Source organism: Acinonyx jubatus, chromosome C2 (assembly GCF_027475565.1).
Source record: "Acinonyx jubatus isolate Ajub_Pintada_27869175 chromosome C2, VMU_Ajub_asm_v1.0, whole genome shotgun sequence".
Taxonomy (NCBI): Eukaryota; Metazoa; Chordata; class Mammalia; order Carnivora; family Felidae; genus Acinonyx; species Acinonyx jubatus.
In genome coordinates this window covers 127,782,694-127,799,578 of record NC_069384.1, presented here as the reverse complement: position 1 = coordinate 127,799,578, position 16,885 = coordinate 127,782,694, and positions in this window count along the sequence as shown.

Below are 16,885 nucleotides of genomic sequence, written 5' to 3'. Positions count from 1 at the left end.
AGTTTTGCCAACACTATTTATTGAAGAGACTGTCTTTATCCCATTGTTCACTCTTGCATCCATTGTTGAAGATTAATTAATCATATAATCATGGAATTATTTCTAGGGTTTCTATTCTGTTCTATTGATCGGTAATGTCTGTGTTTGTGCCAGACCCATACTGTTTTGATTACCAGAACTTTGTAGTATATCTTGAAATGTGGAATTGTGACACCTCCAACTTTATTTTTCTTTCTCGAGATTTCTTTGGCTATTTGGAGTCTTTTATGGTTCTGTACAAATTTTAGTATTATTTGTTGTAGTCTTGTGAAGAATGCTGTTGGTTTTTTGATAGGGATTGCATTAAATCTTTGGGTGGTATGGACATTTTAACAATATTTATTCTTCCAACCCAGGACCATCATTTCTATTGTTTTTATAACATATTCACTATCTTTCATGTATGTTTTTATAACAATGGTTTTATTTCTAGAAATTCTGTTTTACCCACTTTCATACTGACCTCTTATTTTTATTTTTATGTTGTATGACTACATTAAAATTTTTTATTTCATTTAAGAGGTAATGGTCTGCCATGATCTCTATCCTATAGATCCACCATATCTGTATCATAGTAGAAGCCACAAACAGAATTCGCAACCTAAGCACTTAAACAATAGAATCTAAAAGAGATTGTGAAAAAACTATGCTTGAAATAATTAAATGAGAGAATTCTCATTTCAAGCATACTTTCTCACTGTTCTCTATTTCAAGCATAGTTTTGTCAAAAGAAATGGTTTTGCATTTATTTATGCTTAAGAAAAACAAATGCTTCACTGGTCCCAGAAGATACTTTACATTAGTTTCTCCACTTGGGATTCTTCTACTCCATGATGAGTATACATTTAAGTTTCCTAGCCATTATTTAGCATAGACTTGCGGTTTTGACTGTTCGAACAAAGCAATAATTTTGCTCAGAAATTCAGGTAGGCAGCAAGTTTTCCTGGGCTCAGGTGGAGGTTGTTTATAGATCCCCTTGCATGGAGATCTATATGCAGTGCTGTCTCTCCACCTCAGCCATGCCCCTGTCCCATCTGACTCAAGTGTGTGCTAAAATACAGCTTTTAGACATTGGGACCTATATTTAGGTCTCATACCCCTCTGTTTCTAGAAATTGTGGGACTAACTGTATTACGAGCTTTGCTTTCTCTTAAAAATTGTTTTGTACAAGCAGACATGCCAGCTCAGTTGAGCCTCAGCTGACAGCACATGATGCAAAAGGACCCACACATAAGTGATGGGGGTTGCTTTTTAAAAAAAAATTATGTTTATTTATTTTTGACAGAGAGAGAGAGAGAGAGAGAGAGAGAGAGAGAGAGAGAGCATGAGCAGGGGAGGGGCAGAGAGACAGGGAGACACAGAATCTGAAATGGACTCCAGACTCTGAGCTGTCAGCACAGAGCCCGACGCGGGACTGGAACTCACAGACCGCGAGATCATGACCTGAGCGGAAGTCGGAAGCTCAACCGACCAAGCCACCCAGGCACCCCAGGGGTTGCTTTTTTTTTTAAGCTTTGGTTGCTATATAGTAGTAGATAACCAAATTACTCCTGTCATCTCCAAGCTGTCTGTAAGGTCTAGTTAAAGGTTACCATCAAGTTACTATTATCACTGGCAAGATTTGAGAGAAGAGGATTGCCCCCTCTCCCTTCTTTTACAGGTAGGTAGTAGGGGGGAGCAGCTGGAGGGACACCCCTACCAACAGCACTGTGACCCATAAAGGAATGTACAGAGGTATGTGTAGGAGGGAGAACAGCATTTCACATTCAGTAATGATCAATATAAATCCCTGAAGATTCCCAAAAGTAGCTCTGGAGGGTAATCTGGCAAAGACTCGGTTATATCATCACATGAGTTGGGGACTTGAGTCATAGTGATTGGTGCTTAAAAATATGAACTCACAGCCTAGTGGAGACTCAGGAAAAGGAATACCACCTGGAAGGTAGTGCTGAGTCATAAAGTGAGACATAGTGGGGCCAAGGGCATTAATTTCAAGAATGTGTGTGTGTGTGTGTGTGTGTGTGTGTTTAGTTTTAGAAAGAACAGTCAAGACCCACTCTCAAAACTGCAGGCAAAAGAAACAAGGTTCACACATATCTATTACATTTGGCAACGAGATTTATCTACCGCATGAATTGTTGGACTAGATAGATAAGATCCCTTTCTCTCCAGAAATTATTTGATTCTAATGCTTCCATGTATCACTGTCTTTTTGATTCATGTCATAGAGCTCTTCTGTATTTTATACTATTCTCTGTCTGTGGGGAAATAAGAATTTGACTGTCTATGTTCTGAAAACAGTGTAAGCCCACTTGCTTTTATCAGCTTGATATTCTTGATCGTAAGCAGGTAACATATTAGTATATATGTTTCTACACTCACTTCCCATCAGCCCTTTCAAAGTGTCTAATATGTAAGTAAATAGATTATTCCCCAATAGAACCTAATTTTTGCATATTAGTAGTGGTGGGGGTTTTTGAACAAGGAATCCGAGCATGACAGATTAATTCTGTGGTGATGACTAACACTTGTCTAGCATTGCATGAGCCAGTCACTGCTCGTAAGTACTTTATAAATATTAAGCAATTTAATCCTTACAGCACACCAAGGGAAAGATGCTGTTTTTATCCCCATTTTACCAATGAGAAGACTGATGAGCCAGAGGTTAATTTGCATGGCCAAAGTTCAAGCATTTCAAACATCGATGTTATTGCAGATTGGGTTCTTCAGAAAGCTGATCTAGAGTGGAGTTTGGTGTACAGAAAGTTTAGTAAGTACTCTCAGGACAAACACCTGTAGAATGGAAGAGAAGAAAGTATCACTGAGCAGAAAGAGAACTTGAAAAAATGCCCTGTTAGCAAGAGCCTTTGTCAAGACCATGGGGATCTCTGAAGCTGAAGTGACCCTTCAGAGTGGTTCCAAGTAGGGTGAGGGGACCATGACTTCCACACTGACCAGTCATCGATGAAGGCTGCCCTTGGAAAAGGGGGCATGACCATGGTGAAGCAGCTTTCCAGACAAGGGCATTTTCCAGAGAAGGGCAGCATCCACAGCCACTAGGAAGATAATTGTTCAGCCCTAAAGAGGGAACAGAAAAGCACATCCAGCAACTACTCCATATGTATTTATGAATCATTCAAGGATCTTAAGATGCAGCTTCTGATTCAGTGGGTCTCGGCTGGAGCTGGGAGCCTGCATTTCTAACAAGCTCCCAGGTTACGCCTGGGAGCCTGCATTTCTAACAAGCTCCCAGGTTATGCCAGTGCTGCTGGTTTGTGACAGCAGGATCCTGGTCATGCTGCATCAATGGTGCAAAGTTAAGAATAGAACCTAAGCTGTCTGGTTATGAGACTGTGGTCTTACAACACTGCTGCACTGCTGCTTAAAGAAATCCCCTACTACTTTTTAATTCCGAAGATCCAACTTGATCTAGCATGCCAGACTGACTAGCTTTAAAGCATTTTCAAGTCTCCTGGCCTACATCTTCGGGGGACATGCTGTCCCAAGCATTTGTTTATTGCCGCAGTCTATCATTGCTGGCTTTCTTAGTGATGGTTCCATCCAGGGTGTTCTTTTCTTGGCTGGCCTGACAGGTTTTGTTTCCTCTGACAATTAAGCAAGTATATCAAACATGAGAATGACGTTAGCTACTTGGTATTCATAATTTGTGGCACACATTGGCTATTATTATTTTTATCAGAAAATTACCATTTTTCTATCTAAAGAGTTTATTATATTTTAAGGTATGATTTTATTGTGTGTTAAAGCCACTTTTCCCCCAAAGGAGTCTATCTTTAATTTCATAATGAGAGCCAGTAAGAGAATTGGATTTGACATCCAGGTTCATTTATACTCATTTTTTTTAGAAGCATCTCTATTCTATAAAGTCAAACCTATCCTAAGAATTTTCCAGGTCACAATATTCTGTTAATTACATGATGATACTTTTCTCACTATGTACTCCCCACAAGCACAGAGGGAAGAAAATAAAACACCATGCAATTTTATAATGTCCACACAAAGGACAAACGTGAGAATCAGTAACATGTGTGTTAGCCCTTACCTTGTTTGAAATTCTTATAAAAAGCAGTGATCTAATTATTTTACTTTTCATCATTAAATTTTTTTTTAATGTTTATTTATTTTTGAGACAGAGAGAGACAGAGCATGAACAGGGAAGGGTCAGAGAGAGAGGGAGACACAGAATCTGAAAAAGGCTCCAGGCTCTGAGCTGTCAGCACAGAGCCCAACTCAGGGCTCAAACTCACAGACTGCAAGACCATTACCTGAGCCAAAGTCAGACACTTAACCAACTAAGCCACCCAGACACCCCTACTTTTTATCATTTTAAAAGAAGTATCCTATTGTGTGTGTGTGTGTGTGTGTGTGTGTGTGTGTGTGTGTATGTGTGTGTGTGTGTAAAATCCTACACAGAGATTAGGTAGGAGTGACATGGAAAAGAGAAGTGATCTTTTTTTTTTATGTTTATCTATTTTGAGAGAGAGAGAAAGAAGCTGGGGAGGGCAGAGAGAGAGAGAGAGAGAGAGAGAGAGAATCCCAAGCAGACTCCGCCCTATCAGCACAGAGCCCAACATGGGGCTCCATATCACGAACTGTGAGATCATGACCTGAGCTGAAATCAAGAATTGGATGCTTGGGGCACCTGGGGTGGTTCAGTCAGTTAAGCCTCCAATCTCGCAGTTTGTGAGTTCAAGCCCCGTGTCAGGCTCTGTGCTGACAGCTCGGAGCCTGGAGCCTGCGTTGGATTCTTTGTTTCCCTCTCTCTCTCTGCCCTTCCCCTCCCTGTACTCTGTCTCTCTCTCTCTCAGAAATAAATAAACATTAAAAAAAAATTTAAAAAAAACGAGTTTGATGCTCAACCGACTGAGCCACCCAGGCCTTCCAGAAGTGATCTTAAAATGTTTATTGGGTTGTAAGAAAGAAAATCTTGAACTGGGCAACATTCTGGTTAAGAAATCTCTTCTAGCTCAGTTTGTTCCCTAGGCAACAAAGTCTGTGTTTAAAAAGAAAAAAAAAGATAGCACTTAGAGTAGTTAAGGTTTTATAGCCATTCTTCATTCAGGAGATACACGAGGAAACATCATTTATTCAAATATTACAGTTAATAATAGTATAATAATTTGGGTCAGCATATAGAGTAGCTGTGTTCCTAGAATGATGATTCTGAAAAGTGTGGTTCCTGGACCAGCAGCATCAGCATCACCTGGGAATTCATCAGAAATATGAATTCTCTGTCCCCATCTTAGATCTGCTGAATCAGAAACTGGGGGTAGGGAGGGGGGAGGACAGTGATCTGTTTCCCAAGTCTTCCAAGTGGTTCTGAAGCCCAGAGAAGTTTGAGAACCACTGTGGTTATGAAAGAATTTTAATCTGTTTAGAACCACTTCTGTTCCAGAATTTTTTTTTCTACACATCTATATGGACACACATCTTTGAAACATTAGTTTGAAGGAACTCTTACTAAAATAGTTGTAGTAGAAACAAATTTCTTACTCAAGAGGAATGGATTAGAATTGTTTCTAAAGTTCCTTGTAATGCCTTTTGTTATGCAAGTTGCACGGGCAGCCTCAGCAGTGAAAATGCTACCATTGAATTTAATTTCAAGCAGTATCTGGAAGAGCAGTCAGCAGCAGGAGATATCTTTCAGAAGGAAAAGGACGTCTTTATTCTTTAAATCAAATGGGAAATGACTCCCATTGGATTGTTGAAAGCAGCCTTCCTATTGAGGTGGAGCAGTAGTTGGCCAGGCTCACTCCTCTCTTCCTGCTGCTTGGAGAGAAGGTCAGGGAAGATAAGAGCGGTGAACAGGAGGGGAAATACTGTATTTTGTTCCTGGCTTTTCTTCCTTTTACTAGTTGATACTGGGGAGATAGCTGTGAGATCAGTAACCACTGGTTGAGAAGAAAAGACTAAACCCTCATTTTCAAAACCATAGAAGAGATAACCTAGGGTATTCATAGCCAATACCTAAGAGAGGAGTTGGAAAGTCCCGAGAGCATACTTATCTAAAATCTTGCAGCCCTAGAAATAATGGAGTAGAAGTTAGTCAGTTATAAAAAGGGAAAAAATGGAATAACATCCAGAGAGAATAGCAAAAAGCTGGCTTTAGCTTTAATTTAAATATTAAGACTTAATGTGGCAAGACTATATGGAGTTTTTTAAATCTTGTTTTTTCAACTAACATTTATTGAGTGTCCACTAAGCCAGGTGCTGTATTAAGCGCTGAAATACAAAATCTACACTTGATCTTAGTCAAAAGGCCGAGAAGTGATTGAAATACAAAATCTATATTTGAGTATCTTAATTAAATATAGTGTTTTACAAGTCGTTTTCTGTATTTGCTCAAACATACATTTAAAACTACAACAAACAGGGAAATTACTGCTCTACTACTCAGTAATGGCTTATAGCTACTACCATTTATGTGTTTCCAAAATATGATCTCATTTAATTCTGACAATTCTCTGAAGTTTGCACCATTTAATGTTCATTTTGTATGTGAGAAAAAGACTGTTTTCTACAAGTTTAGTCGAGTTCATCCATCAAGTAAATTGTGGAGGCAAAATTTGACCCCTGATCTGATTCCAAACCTTGCTCCTTTGTTTTCTTTAAAAAAAATTTATTTACTTAAGTTCAAGTTAGTTAACATACAGTGTGGTATTGGTTTCAGGAGTAGAACCCAGTGATTCATCACTTACATATGACACCAAGTGTTCATTTGAATAAGTGCCCTCCTTAATGCCTATCACCCATTAGCCCACCCCTCACCAGCAACTCCTCTCCAGCAACCCTCAGTTTGTACTCTGTGTTTATCCAAGGGGCACATGCACCCCAATGTTTATAGCAGTGCTATCAACAATAGCCAACTTATGGATAAAGCCCAAATGTCCATCGACTGATGAATGGATAAAGATGTGGCATATATACATAATGGAATATAGCTCAGCAATCAAAAAGAATGAAATCTTGCCACTTGTCACAACGTGGATGGAAATGGAATGTATTATGCTAAGTGAAATAAGTCAGGCAGAGAAAGACAGATACCATATGATTTCACTCATATGTGGAATTTGAGAAACACAAGAGATGAACATAGGGGAAGGAAAGGAAAAATAAGATAAAAACAGAAAGGAAGGCAAGCCATAAGAGACTCTTAAATACAGAGAACAAATCTTGCTCTAATTTCTATACTCATTGGCCTCAATCAATTACTCATCACCACAGAAGACTGGTGGTTGACCATGCAACCACCATATACACTGCCCCCTTGTGGTCTTGTTTTCTAATTGCAAGTCTAGTTCTTTAATGGGGTGATTGTGTCTTTTAAAAATTGACTGCATATGTTTCATATATTCAGAAATCAAGGTCAGTTAAGAAAAAGAAGAATAATAATAGACCAAAATACATTTTTTAAATTGAGGCAAATCACCCACTGTAAGTGTACATTTCAATGATTTTTTAAAAAATAAATTGACCAAGCTTTGCAACCATGATTATAAATGAGCTTTAAAACATTTCTAATACCCCAGTAAGATCCCTCATGCCTCTTTACTTTTAATTCTCATCTCTACCCACCTCACCCAGGCAACCAATAACATCTGCTTTCATTCTCTTGTAGTTTGCCTTTTCTGGAAATTTCATATAACTGGAACCATACAACATGTGGTCTTTTATTTCTGGTGTCTTCAATTTAACAATGTTTTTGAGATTTATCCATGTTGTAGCATGAATCAGTAGTCCATTACTTTTAATTGTTGAGTGGTATTCCATTGTGTGAATATACCACATTTTATTTATTCATTCACTGGCTGATTGATGTTTAAGTTGTTTTCAATATTTGTCTATTATTAATAATTTTGCTAAGAACATTCATGTACAGGTAAGTCTTTGTGTGGATATATGCTTTTATTTCTCTTAGGAAGATGCTGAAGAGTAGAATTGCTGGGTCATATGGTAAATTTAGAGTTAATTTTTAAGAAACTGCCAAACTGTTTTTTAATGTGGCTCAACAATTTCATATTCCCACTAGCAATATATGAAGGTTCAATTTCTTCACGTCTTCACCAACATTTGATATTGTCTGTCTTTTTTTTTTATTATTATAGGCATTCTCAATGTGCTATTTGCATTTTCCTAATCACTAATGATGTTGAGCATCTTTTCATGTGCTTAACTGCCATTAGTAAATCTTCTTTGGTAAAATGTCTTTCCAAATAATTTACCCATTTTTTTAAAAAATTAGGTTGTATTCTTATTATTGAGGTATAAGAGTTCTTTGTATATTCTATACTTATGTAAATTATTCAGTCCTAAATCTCTGGCTCAATATGTTTTAGAAAGACAGTGACAATACCCCAATCTCTATACATCTCAAAGACATTGAAGCCACACCATACAATTTCTGTGTTGATAAGATTAATATATCTGCAAACACCCTATCTTTTCTGTGAGGTTTTATTCCTCACAGCTGGAATCAGTAAACACAACCTACCTTTTAAAAGAAGACTGTTATCACAATGTGGTGGTTTTAAAACATGGCATCAAATTCTTTGCCATTCCTCTCCTCAAGAGATGGAGTCTTTCTCTTCTGCCCTTGATTCTATGCTGGCTTGTAAGTGCTTTGATGAATAGAGTATAGTAGAAGTGATGCTTTGCGACTTCCAAGCTTAGATTGCAAAAGGGCAAGCATATTCTGCCTTGTTTGTTGGAATACTTGCTCTTAAAGCCTTGAGCTGCCATGTAAAATGTCTATCTATTCTGAGGCTGATATGCTGTGAGGAAACCCAAGCCATAGGGAGAGGTCGTGTGTAGACATTTTAATCGGCAGCTCCAACCAAGGCTGTAAAGTAAAGAAGCTGCCAGATGACTCCACCCTCCAGTCATTTTCCCAGCTGAGACCCAAGACTTCATGGAGCATGGAAAAGAGATAAGTCATTCCTATTGAAGCCACGTCTGAATTCCTTATCCACAAAATCTATGACTATGACAGCATGGTTGTTATTTCATGCCACTACATAGAAGCTTATTGTTCATTCAGCACTCTTGTGACTATAAGGGACAGAAGCCCCCACAAGATTATTCAAATAACATGAAGTTTATAATAAGGATCTTCTCATGGACTTTGAAGGACTGTAGAAAACCATTAGAAACTAAAGTGTCACTCCCCACTTCTCAGGGACATCTCCTGTTCTCATGTGCACACCTGCTCCATTCCCCCTCTTATGGCAGACAGAATTCTTTGGTGTACTTGTCAATCTGTATATGACCCATGGCTTCCCCACCTTAGCCCCTAGCTACATCATCACTTTCCAGCTTTATGTCCCACTGCCAGCTGACAGTCTTTTAGGTCAAATTCTCAAGTGGAAGAACCTAATTAGTCTAGCTTATTTGTTTGAACTGAGCCATTCAAGCTATAGATGAGCCAGTATTGGCTACTTTGGGATAAGTTATGCACTCCTAGTGATGGGACATGGGTCCAGGGCATATAGGGTAAAAAGATGATCTTTTAGGAATGGTGGGCAAGGAAGGAACCATGAAACTTATGTATTTCTCTAATAGTAACTATATAATATGATGAAGACTATGGGGAAATGTAAACAACATACTATAAAAAGGCAAAAGGAGAGTGATTAATTCTGCTGGAGAAGTCAGCAAGCCATCCCAGAGTTGGCTTCGTGTATTTGAGTATTTGAACTTCGTGTTAAAAGAAGTAGGACTTAACTAATTTTTCAGGCAAAGGCAATGACTCAGGTCACGGCACAGACACACTGACATATGGAGATAGCAAGCATTTTCATGAGATTATGTTGCCAGAGAGCTTGGAGACATGAGGCCAGAACATTAGGATGATATACCTGGAATGCCCCTTTTCATTGTAATCTGACTAGAGGAGGCATAAACTTTGAGTCAATCAATGTGACAGGTTATGCAAGATTTAGATTTATTCTCTAGGTTTGTAGTTCTGAAATTTGAGTGTACATCAGCATCACCTGGAGCCTTTTTAAAATATATAATTAAGTAGGCACCATACCCAATGTGGGGCCTGAACTCCTGACCCTGAGATCGAGTCACATGCTCTACCAACTAAGCCAACCAGGCACCCCAACCTGGAGTTCTTTTAAGAAAACAGATTGCCAGACCCCATCTGAGTTTCTGATTTAGTAGGTCTGAGGCAGCTCATGACAATTAGCATTTCTGACAGTTTCCCAGGTGATGCTGAATAATGCTCCAAGGACCACACTTTGAGAACCACTGGTCCCTGCAGATGGCTTTTAGAACTCATCCTAATTTAGGGCCAGGACTTAGAACCCACAAACTGCTGTCTGATTCTGATGTAGACTCACATATCTGAAGGACTGGATTTTCCCTCTACTTATACATCAGCGGTTCGCCTGGTCTAGGTTGATGAATGGCCAGGCTGTATGAATGTTTCACAACAGCAATAAATGGTTTCCATAGTGATTCTGTCTTATTATAGGGATGTATTTGTACAAGATTTGGAATTAGAGTTGAAAATGGAGTCTATCACTTGATAATCAAAATGAGTAATCGCAATGGTCTCTTCTGATCTGAGTGCATTGGTGAGGACTTATGAGCAGATATCATGATCAACACTGAGAATACAGAAATGTCACTGCCTCTTTTTCTCTATCACAGAAGAGTGCTTGTTCCTTCTTAGTACTCACTGCATTTTGTAATTATTTAATGTTTTTGTTTGCTTATTTATTTCCTGGCTCTAGTACTTGATTATAAGCACCACAAAGACTGGGATCTAGTGTGCCTTGTTTATAATTTTGTTCCCAGCCCTACCATGATTAAATAAATGAATGAATGATAAGAAGGGTACACCTTGCTCTCAAAGAGCTAATAGTCTTTTGACATGTGATTACATTACAACATAATAAGTGATTTAATAGCTGAATGTTGAAAAAGCTATGGAATACGAAAGAGGGAGAAAGTAACTCTGTCCGAGGAGAGTAAGAGAAAGTATTACTGGTAAGAGGATATTTTAGATGAGGGCTTGCAGGATAAGAAGGAGTTTAGAACATAGACAAGGATGTTGTGAGTTGAAATTGAAGACAAAGAAAATATCACATGTGAAAGCATAGCTATGTGATGGTATGTGGCATGTGGGAGTAGTTGATATGATGGGGCAAAAGGGATGATAGAAGGAGATGAGATAGGAGATGGAAAAGCATTCTAGGACAAGAGTGTAAAGGTTCTGGGATGCTATGACATGAGCTTGGATCTCTCCTCACATTTTTGGGGAGCCATTAGAAGCATGAGAGTGATGTCATTAGATTGCAGGAAGATGTCCCTGATGGAGGCAGTAGGGATGTCTAATGGGTCTAAAAGACAAGTTAAAAGAGTATTGCAGTCATTAAGGCAAGGAATGATGATGTCCTGGGCCAAATCATAACCATGGGAGTCAGAAGGGTGGGAGAGATTTGGGTGGTATTTAGAAAGCAAAATCAGTGAATGAGTCCTGGTAACATAATAGAATATTAAGGATTTGTGTGAAGATTTATTCCAGATGACACTTATTGTGTTCCACCTAAGTATTTATTAAATACTGTTCAAATTACTCTATAGGCATTAATTCATTTAATCTTAGCAGCCCTGTGAAGTAGGTACTATTGTTAGCCCAATTTTACAGATGGGGAAATCTAGGTACCAAGATGTCAAGTAACTTGCTCAACATGACACAGTTAAGTGCTGGGAGCCAGGATTTGAACCCAGAAAGTCTGGCTCAAGGTCCATGCTACTAAACACTAAAGGAGTAATCTTACCATTGCCTTGGCTCCAGGGACAAGGTATCTGGGAGCAATTGCAAAGTGCATAAATGGAGTAAATGCAGTTCTTGGAAATTTTGATATTGTCCTTCCTTTGTCTTTCAAATGCTAACAAAATACTCTTGCATTTCCAATATTAATGATTTCAATGACTTTCTGAATGGAATCAACTGGGGCTGGAAAGAGAGACCATTGGTTCTGAACAGATGTCAAAGGGCAGATTTAGAGCCTAATGAATGGCGGTGGATGGGTTCCACAGAAAGGACTCTGAGGAAAGACCTGGACATCCTTGTGATGGATGGGGCTTCTGATAATGACTACATCCTGTAAAGACCAACTTCTTTGCTTGTCAGAACCCTAGCAAGCATGTACAGTGAGTTGTTGTTTTTCTGTAATTCTTAGGAAATGCTTCTTACGTAATCTGCAATATAGCGTATGCACTTTGATATACCTAGAAGTTAAACCAGATGGACATGGACCTTTCAAATCTACATGCCATTGGAAGGGAACTTTCTAAGGAATAACCAAAAATGACTTTTCCAGTCTCTCATATATATATTCCCCCTTAATATCTGGCCTAATTCTCTAACCAAGAGCAGAGGATGTGGGCCTGGCCCAGTATGTTAGAAGGAAAACCACCAGGAAGTACAATAGTTAAGGTAAATGGTTCTAAGACTCATTTGGGTGGTGGCAAGCAAGTAATTATTAGAGAAATGTTAATGTCCTTACTGTGTTCCTTTAGTGTACTGTCCCACTGATAGAATTTGAACCTTCATGCATTCTCTGTTTTTTGGTGTTGGCAAAATTTTAAAATTACTCTGTGAGTAGAAATTTTATTCTAGCACTTCCAAGAACTACTAATAGGATCTCTGCTTGTGTTGGGTAATTTAAAATGGAAATCCCTAATTATATAAAAGTAAATGCATTTGTTCAAAATCATAGTTTCTTAACAGACTGAGGGTTGATGGGGAGCAGGGGAGAGGGGAAAATGGGTGATAGGCCTTGAGGAGGGCACTTGTTGGGATGAGCACTCGGTGTTGTATGTAAGCAATGGATCATGGGAATCTACCCCCAAAACCAAGAGCACACTGTATGTACTGTATGTTAGCCAATTTGACAATAAATTATATTAAAAAATTATAGTTTGTTAATAAGATTAAATCAAAGTTTGGCAAAGTATGATTTGATGTGCCATTCAGCATCAACTACAATGTTCTCTCTATAGCTTGGAATCATTTTAGTCTCAGTTATGTTGGAGAAGGCTGACTTGACTTTGTAAAGCCTAATTTACTGGTATCACTGACATGGGATGAAAAAAAGTATTTTACTCATATTTTTCTAATGCCTATTATTTTTCATGCTCAATATAATTGAGAAAGGACTACATTTTTCCCCATAAAAGTTGTTTTGTATTGTGATAGAGGGCTATTGCCTTGGTATCCATTTTTTTCTATGTGGATGTCAAGGGCAATACACAATGTTAAAAAAGGAAAAATGAACATTAATTTTTGAAATTGTGATAAAAAACACATCTCAACCATGTTTTTTTTTAAATTTTTGTTTATTTCTGAGAGAGAGAGAGAGCACATACAAGCGGGGGAAAGGCAGAGAGAAAGGGAGACAGAGGATCTGAAGCAGACTCCAGGCTCTGAGCTGTCAGCACAGAGCCCAATGTGGGGCTCAAACTCATGAACTGTGAGATCATGACCTGAGTCGATGTCAGATGCTTAACTGACTAGCCACCCAGGTGCCCCCATCTCAACCATGTTGAAGTGTAGTTCAGTAGCATTAAGTACATTCACATTGTTGTGCAACTATCACCACCATCCACCTCCAGAACTTCAATTTTCTCATTTATAAACAATAACCTGTCATATATGTTATTACCCATCCATTTATATTAAAAGGGTTCTCAGAGGAGAATGTAAGTCACCAGCCTCACTAAATTAAAACACCTAACTTTCCCTATTCTAGCTTGCTGGCACAGAGTAGGCAGCTTGTAAATTTGAATGAATAAAGAAATGAAGAAATTCCCATCAACATCTCCATCCCTTCTCTACTGGGAAAGTGTGGATGGTGCCCACAGTCAATTCTATTTGGTGCTAATGAAGGGCTCCTTAGTGTTTAGATGTCACAGTGCTCTGGTATAGCCATCAGTTGTAAGTGGCAGAGTTTGTAGGACATTCAACTTGGGGTCTCATGTTAATAATGGTCTTGGGAATTTGTTTATGTACTCCCCATGGTTGGTAGCCCATAGAAATAGAAATATCAGAAATGTGAAGAGACTACATCTCTTCTCTGGCTGGCTGGGGTTTTTGCTACTTTTAGACAGATATAGATTAGCTTCATTTGTCAGTAAATCTGAGTTTTAAAATTAGCCTTCTGTATTCTCTTGGGTAATCGCTTAGCCTACCCTCTTCCAGATGAGTGAAGACGTAAGAATTCAATGAGAGTAATAATCATTATACCATATTTTGAGTACTCACTGTGAGCCAGGTTCCGTGATGTGTCTTACGTGTATTATTTCAAATAATCCCCCAAATCACTCTCCAAGATAAGGGTGAAGTTTCCGTTTACAACTGCCAAGTGTCTGTCTGTGCTCCATATGCCATCTGACTTAATCCTTAAAGCCACTTTGTTACATGCTTCATTTCACTAATGAAGAGACTGAGGTTCAAAGAGGTTAGAAACCCTTGATGGTTATTTAACTGTTAAGTGACAAAGCTGGGATTCAAATTCAGGCCTGTCTGACTCCAAAGTCTGTGTTATTTCTCTCAATCCTCTTTAAATTTCTCCTTTGAGTCATCTGAATTCAAATCCTACTTGTACTGCTGATCTTTTGCAGCCTTGGTTTTTTGTTCTGTTTTGTTTTGTTTTTTAATGTTTTTACATATTTTGGCTTTTTCTTGCCATCCATATCATGAAGATGGTGTTCTGAGTTCTGAGTCATTGGGAGAGGGATTGGATAGATAATTTGCTTCTAGGAGAAATAGTCTGTCAAGGCTTGTGGCTATTTTAAAAAACTGTAATTACAAAAGGCTTCACATCAAGACCAGGTACTGGCCAAATGGCCTTACACATATAAATCGACCTTCATTAACACCATCTGAGAAGAGATGGGAAAGCTGACAGTAAGGAAGACTAATACCTCAAACTCTCCCTGAAGTGTTCTTTCATCTTAAATGAACAAAAGGAGAGCAGATGTGATAGAGCCATGGTTGTTTTATCACATTAAAAGAATCAATATTAATTTTTAGTAACTGGTTTTGCAAGTCTTTGTATTTGAGGTTTTAATAGACTTTACCAAAAATAATTCCATAGTCCTGTCACTTTCTTGCTTTTTCCCCCCTCGTTACAAAAGTAGTTCATTTTTATTGCAGAAAAAATTGTAAAACATAGAAGAGCAAAAGAAGAAAATGAAATATGCCCCTTTGTTGACCTCCTTTCTTGATGTCAGGAGAAGCAACCCCTTTACTTGCCATTCCATTACAGAATGTACCGCACGTTAGCTTTCTCCCTCTGGTTTGGTGTAACAAATAGATTTCCAAATATTCAAGCCAAGAATGAATTCATGTTACATAAAAGACTGAATCTATTTGTTAATATCCTTGTCTTAAGAAAGCTGAGACCTCCTGATAGTTTGCAACCATTTTGTTTGTGATTCTTTTTTCTCTATATATCTTTTTTTAAAGCATTTTCAAGAAATATTTATCTTTGAAAGAGAGAGAGAGAGACAGAGTGAGAGTGGGAGGGGCAGAGAGAAAGGGAGATACAGAATCTGAAGCAGGCTCCAAACTCTGAGCTGACAGCCCAGGGCCCCATGTGGGGCTTGAACTCACGAACTGTAAGATCACAACCTGAGCCAAAGTCAGACATTAACCCACTGAACCACCCAGGCATCCCTGTTTCTCTATATATCTTAAGGATAATTATCACAGAAAAAAATCAGTAAATCTCTTGTTGAAATTTTATTTGTATTCATTTTTTCTTTTTTCATTCTTTTTTTAGAGAGAGAGGGAGAGAACACAAATGGGAGAGAAAGATAGAGGGAGAGAGAGAGAAAATCCCAAGCAGGCTCCATGCTCAGCATGGAGCCAGACATGGGGATTGATCAATCCCACCAACCCTGGCATCATGACCCAAGCTGAAATCAAGAGTTGGACGCCCAACCAAATGAGCCATCTAAGTGCCCCTGTATTCATTTTTAAAAGTTGATTTTGAAATTACATTGAACTTTATAGCCTGAAATGTGTCTATTACTAGTTTGTTTGCAAAATACACATTTTCTCCCTAGCAGAATTGAGCTACTTCTATGGCATGCTTCCAATTATTTACAGGTTGAAAATGCTACATTTTGGGGAAGATGAGATGGCATACATGAAAGCATTGGACACAGTCTTGCACCTACTAGGTGTTTGGTGCATACTGAGTGCTGATAATATGCACATAGCATTCAAATGCAGCCCAGGCGGCTGGGGAACTTTCTTTTGTGCTGTTGTGGCTGAAAAGACTTAAGTGGAACTCAGAGCTCACCTGTCCCTCTGTGCAGTGCATGTTCTTTTAACTGGTGCTGCTTTGCAGGGCTCCTCAGGGCAGAAAACACATGTCTTTTTTAACAGTAGATTAAGAGGGAGTGCTTTAATAAGGACAGACTATTAAACTGTAAGGATTGTTCAAGAAGTAAATTTATAAGAATAATTTTCAGTGTATTTGCTCACATGCTCCTGTCTGCCTGAAGGCCTTTTATGAATTTTCAGGTGGCTCCAATTGGATATTCCATAGCACTGTAATTCCAACAGGTGAAAATAAAAAGTAGAATTTATCTCTGTTCACTGCTGTATCCCCAGAGCTTAAAACAGTGCCTAGCATGGTGGGCGCACAATAACTTATCCTACCCCTCTCTTCATTTTCTTTCTTAATGGACTTACCACCAGGGTCATCTTTGACTTCATCTCTTCCTTCACACCTTAGTCTGTCTGAACTGCTATAACAAAATACATAGACTGGGTGGCTAATAAGTAACAAATTTATTT